Consider the following 7,013-nt stretch of genomic DNA (forward strand, 5'->3'; position numbering starts at 1 on the left):
CAAAAAAAAAAAAAAAGAATTTTGGACAACAAAAAGGTACCTTTTTCACATTTGTAAGTTAACATATAAAATTATGTCATAATTTTATAGTTGCAAAGTTATAAATTCCAGCATATTACAAATATTGATATATTAGTGTATTATCAATTTAAAAATCATTGAAAAACTCTCTGTTGACAAGCATTCTACATCTTTTTTCTCCTTAAATTTTTTTCTATTTTCTTAAATTATTCTAATACAGCTATATCCTCAAGCATTTTCTAATTACCTTTATAATTTATTACAATAAAACTACATGCAAAATGATTTTTTCTATGTTTTATGATTCAAAGTTAAACTTTTTTCCTAAAGTTATCCTAATGGTTATCAGTACGTAAGTGATACAATTATTATACTTTTTTTTTTTTTTTTAAATGGAGTCTCGCTCTGTTGCTCAGGCTGGAGTGCAGTGGTGCGATCTGGGCTCACTGCAAGCTCCGCCTCCCGTGTTCACGCCATTCTCCTGCTTCAGCGTCCCGAGTAGCTGGGACTACAGGCGCCCGACACCATGCCCGGCAATTTTTTTTTCTTTTTGTATTTTTTTTTTTAGTAGAGACAGGGTTTCACCTTGTTAGCCAGGATGGTCTCGATCTCCTGATCTCGTGATCCGCCCGCCTCAATCTTCAAAAGTGCTGGGATTACAGGCGTGAGCCACCATGCCAGCCTACATTGTTATAATTATTAGTTATAAAAAGGTCTCGGTGAAATAGATGGATTTATTTTTCTTGTTAAAATTATCTGTTGGGTACGGTGGCGTATGCCTATAGTTCCAGCTGCCTGGGAGGCTGAGAGAAAAGGATTGCCTGAGCACAGCAGTTAAGAGTCCAGTGTGAGCAAAATAGCAAGTTCTCATCTCTTTTAAAAAAAATGTGGATTAATATCATATAATTTATGATCAATTTAATTTCTACTTTTGTGGTATATCTAAATAATCGTGAATGATTTAAAAAAATACAGATAAGAATGGAAAGTTTGTTAAAGAGCAATGTCAGTACATTTCTTGGATGTCTTCTGAGTTGTATATAAAAAAATACATTGTGACATCTTACCCAGGAAATTATTTTGAATAATTTATCAGGTGAAAAAGTGTATCAGGTTCTCTTCAAATTAGTTGAAATCAAAGAACCTTGCAATCACATGATACATAAAAGTACTTGTTACAAGTCAGAAGCGTCATTCACTTTTTGGAAACTAAACCAAAATTTTGAATCATTTCTTTTTTAATGCCCTGGATGACCTTTATAAAATATGGCAACACACAATTGTAATATTAAGAATGAAGGAAATATTAGCCTTTCTTTTTAAAGTGGATAAGAGAGATGGATTAAGGGAGAAAGGGAATGGAGGCTGGTTTGTTTTCATGAAGATTAAGTTTATGGAAGCATATTTGTGGGAATTGATGGTCTGGCAATAATTATTTTAAAAACCATCTATTACTGTGTTCCCATGCAATGTCTTCATGTAACTCCAAGTTGCAGGCACCCTAACTTGAAGATCACTGCTTAATAATATATTATGTGTTTATTATTTTATTATTCTAAATGGTCTATTTCACCATCTTTGCACACACACACACACACACACACACACACACACACACACTTCTACTCACAAATATCTTACAATTTACCATCTTATATACCTGATACAGAATGTCCAACCAGAATTTCCAACTAGCAAATGAACCTTTGTGTCAAGGAAAATGGTTCTTTATGACAGCCTAAAAAAACTGAAAGAAGACTGCTGAGTAAAAAGTAATAGACAAGAATACAACATTTTAGGATCCACTGTTTTTCTCTGAATGGCACATTGAATTCCCCATGATTTATCTTTTCTCTTGTGACTCAATGTTAAAATGAGAATAGCTAAAACTACATTTGACCTGGTGCCTGCAGTTTTAGCCAAAAACAGACTCAATAATCTATATTATCATTTTATCCTGTTTTGACTGAAAAAATAAAAGGTAATCAGGAGTCAATTTGAGTGGCATATTTCAAACTCCCAAAGAACTGTAACATTTATGCAATCCAGGAAACTGTTGGAGTTTTCGGGGTCAGGATCTATAAGTATGTCATCTCACTGTCAAATAATCAGCTTCTGAGATTCCTTATGGTCACACTTCAAGGTCAGATGTTAAACCCTTGTTAAACGTTCATGAAAGATAAGAAAAGGGGGCTACTTAGGGGACCTTGGTAATCTATCAAGCCACTGGTACATTATCTTTGCTTTACCTGTTGGTTATCTTGAAACATGTGTTCTTTTAATTAGAAGTAATGCATCTCTTGTTTAACTGACAAATACGGCTTCCACAGGGAGTAGGAGGTGAGGGAGTAGGAAAGATACCTAATCCTTTAACAGAAAGTTTTCTACAGGCTACGAAGAGATTTAAAACTTTAATCACTTCAAAAAATTAAAAAAAAAAAAATGCTAGCGGAAAGCATTCCTGTGTTCAGTTTGTTTGTTGCCTTATTTTTCACTTGTTTGTAAGCTTTACCATTTTCAACAAATGCATATTGATCCAGGCCTTCTTAGGTGATAAGAATATATCAGCAAACAAAACAGACAAAACTCCCACCCTATGGAAGTTACACTCTAGTAGAAAAATTTCAATATGAGGTTATGGAGATAGCAGAGAACTGAATAAGTGAATCCATGGATTAATGAATGTTTATTTGATTAAAAGCCAAATATTTGGTAAGTGATTGTTTTCTTGGTAAAGAAAGTACTGGTTTTCAAGGACAAAAGAGAAAAAGTGACACATACAGTGTTTTCCACACAGTTCTGGTTTTAAATATTTTATCTACTTCTATAAACGTGCTTAAGAGCATGTAATTTATTTGAAAAATAATGCATATTCATATAAAATTTGGAGATTATCTTATATATATCAAATATATATCAAAAATTATTAGATGATATGCATACATTATCATATATATCAAATATATTTGTATATATATCAAATATATAATCTCAAATATATATCAAAAATGTTTACTTTCCACTTTTAATGATCCTGTGAAAATCTTCTCTGAGCTTCATTTTTCACATTATGCCAAATTAAAATAGTAATCCAACACTATGTATCATGCATAGGTGATGAATATCAATATTCATAGAAGCTTTGTGATGAATGTAGACTACTATATAACTGTATTACAGTATTATTACGGTTATCATATGTAGTTAAATATATCTTTCTGCTTCAAATAACCTTAAAGTGAATAAACAAAAATAAAAAGGATAAGTAAAATTTAAAAAATTAAATTAAGCAATTTATATTTAAACTATTTCTTATGTTGGTATGTGGAAGCTCAATGTGTTCTTAATACACCGAAAAAATTGATTTTTTAAATAATTGTTTTAAAATATTTTAAAAACTTGTTTCTGTAATATTTCACATGAAACTTTAGGTATGTTATTAAAATAGTCATAATATTTGGTAATTCATCTAAAAAGGAGACACTATCTGGTTAGCAATCATTTAGTTGTCTTTATTATCAGAATAAATATTTGAAGCATTTAGACAACGTCTTTGGATTCTTTCTTCAAGATAATTCACTTAAAATATATTTTATTCTTCTATGAGTATTGAAACATCTCTCCTTATCCCTGAGACATTCTCATAGGAAAATTAAGACTTTGGTTAAAATAACTAAATAAAATAAATGGAAGATAAATTCACTTTGTACTAACCATGTTAACCGAATAGTCACCCATTCTACCATCTTGGAGTGCAAAGCCTATTGTTGACCTAATAGGAGGCTTTGCACAAATGGGAACACTAGCATGACTTTGCTTGCTGCTTTCTGAAGTTTGATTTGATATGAGAAGCTCATTGTCATAAGGAAAGATTTCTATTCATCCAAGATTCAACAACATCACCAAATAACTAAATATATTGTAGTACTACTCCCCTCTGTATATTCTACAAAAGATTAGCACATTAAGACTTAATTCTAATCTTGAAATGTGATATATTTTTATTGTATTTGCTTTTCTCATTCTCAGTCTAACATATCTTTTTGTTACATTAAAGTTTAAGGTGACATCAAGGTAATGTCATCAAAATCTACCTATGTGTGGTATGTTATTGTTTTTATTTTTATCATAGTCAATTATCTATGTAAAATGGTTTTAGTACAACAAGATACAAGTTTAATTACTTTAATACATTCTTTATAGGTTTATTTTTAGCTTGCCCTGTCCACAGTCTCCATTTCACATATATTTATTCACACAAATTGGTATCTCTGAATTGACAGTTATGGTTCTGGAGAAAAAATTAAATAATAGGTATCCAATATATGACTAAAGCACACATCAAAAGTATATTTTAAAATCAGTTGCTTGAACTCTGAATATATTTTTCATAAAAGAAGATATTTTAAAACTTGTAGTTAGAAAATAAAATATATATTAAAACATGATTAAATGCTTAATATAACTGATGGTGCATTTGCTATGAAAACCACTGAAATGTAAGCTTGTGGTCACCAAAGTGAAGTCTATCCATGTCTGATTTTCAGGTATCCATAGCATATCATGAAAAGCCTCTAGTGAAAAAGTCAAGCAAAACTTAAATTGAAAGTACAGTATTATTAAAAGGTAAATGACTAATAACAGAATTGTGTTAGAATGCTTTGTTTAATCAGAGAGAAAATCCTAAGGAGTGAGGGAAGCAGTGGTTAAAACATCGTAACTCTCTTACCAAAATAGCGGTATTTGATTCTCTCTTACCACTGGTTGTTACTTTTCTTCCCATAGTCTGGAATTTTAAGAAATAATATAGTCATTTATGACAAACCCATAGAAAATAACCTAAATATCTACCAATATGAAAATAATTACAACATTAATACTACCACACACATAGACACACAAAAGTACTATGTCTACCCCATGAAAGTATTGTTTTGTAGTCAATGAAAATGTTTTTAAATATATTTAATAACAAAAATACTTACAAAAATGTATTGTCATATAGTAGGTATCATGTCATCCAGTTATAATCATCCCAGTTTAGTTCAACATGTGTTATAAAGCATGATCCATCTCATCTACAATCACCTAATTTCAATCTGTTGTATCTCATTTCGATTTATAGATATAGATATTGTTGTAGTATTGAAATGGATATAGACATGTCTCAATACATTAATGTAATAAAAATGTATTTAATTGTTTTCAGTACTCTAGAATCTCTCACCCAGAATATGAGGAAGTTGATTGAATAGAGTGAACAGCAGGGATAGGATAGCTTAAATAGATTTTGTTGGAGAGTGAAAAAGGAGAGGTTGGAGCTACCTCCTTCACACTGTGGTGATGAAAACTCCCAGGGATTCCCTTAAGCTTTTGAAACACAAGGTTTTCATTTAGAGGACCCAGAAGTCTGTTTCTTTGACTTGTGCCTCACAGAGCTAAAGCTGCAACTAAAAACTGGACAGAGTTGACTGGATAGAGAATGGCCTCTCAGATAGTTTTGAGATGAAGGTTACAGAAGTAACCTTCTGTAATTGTGAATGATTTGCGAGACAAAGCCAGCCTGAAACCATTTGACATCTTGGACACAGGACTGTGACCATGGAACAAGAGGATGGCCAGATAAACCAAGCTATCCAAATGGAGACTGAAGATTATGTATATTATAAGCCAAAGTAGCATTACACGGTCCAAAAAATGTCTTTGGGTTGGAAAAAAAAAAAAAAAAAAAGATTCCTCAGAAATATTTTAGCCATTGGAAAGTGAAAAGCCAACCAAACAAAAATTACATTATTCATTTGTCCCTCTTTTCTTTCATTATTTTGAAAATTTCACAAACCTAAATCAACAAATATGGAAAGACAGAGGTAAAAGGAGAGGAAGACTGAAATATTACAATTAAATATATCCCATTTCTCCAAACTGGGGAATTGCTCATTACAGGTTATAACCAGGAGAATGAAAGGAAAAAGATTCCTTTGAATAAAGTTTGAGATTTTTAATAATATGTTTTTTACTGCCTTATGTCGGTGTTTTATTTTCTGTTTTTTTACTGAGATAAATTCACATAAAATAGAATGCAAAGATTTTAAGTAGTTGGTTTAATGAATAATTGCTGAGTTTTGACAATTTTATTAAATCTGTGTAACTACCATGCAAAACAAAATATAGACCATTTATTTCATAAAGCTTCCTCATGTCACTGGAAAAAAGTCACCCTTTCTTTTGCCAGAAGCAACTGCATTAAGATATTTAAATTACTTGACTTTGAATTTCATATATATGAGAATATATATATGAAGATCTATGGAGAACTCATGTATATGAGAACAATATACACCCTATATATATGAAATAAGAAGACTATATATGAGATAAATAAGAAGACTATATATATATAGGGTATATATAGTTTTCATACATATATATGATATATATGTATATATGTAACTTTTGCCCTATATGGGTAGAACAAAGATTCTTTCTATCAATGTAATGATAGTGGAAACTCAACCATATATTTGTGTGTAACAGTTGTCCATTTCTGTTTATTGTTAGACACATAGCAAAATATTATCTTTTTTCTGTTGATGAATATTTGCATTATTTCAAATTTACATCTACTATGAAGGCTTATATACATTATTCTGTATGTCATTGTCTGGACAAATTTTATTTACTCAGAAATCTTTGCATTTTTTCTCCATTTTTTTGTTTGTTCACTTTTTTAAAAATAGATATTTTCTAATTCTTATTGATTCATCCTCCACTTTGTTGAAATATTAATTTACTTTTGCCAGGCTTCCATTAAGTAATTGTTGGTCTTTATTTGTTATACTGCATTTTTATTCTAAAATTTCCATATGGCTTAAAATATTTTCTATATTACTAATGTTATTCTCCATATGTATATAGATAGTTTTACATGATTACATTTTCACTATTTTTTCAACATGCTTATCATGCTTATTTCAAAATTCCTGTTAATTAAT

The sequence above is a fragment of the Rhinopithecus bieti genome, unplaced genomic scaffold (genome assembly GCF_001698545.2).
Source record: "Rhinopithecus bieti isolate Rb0 unplaced genomic scaffold, ASM169854v2 scaffold_53608, whole genome shotgun sequence".
Lineage (NCBI taxonomy): Eukaryota > Metazoa > Chordata > Mammalia > Primates > Cercopithecidae > Rhinopithecus > Rhinopithecus bieti.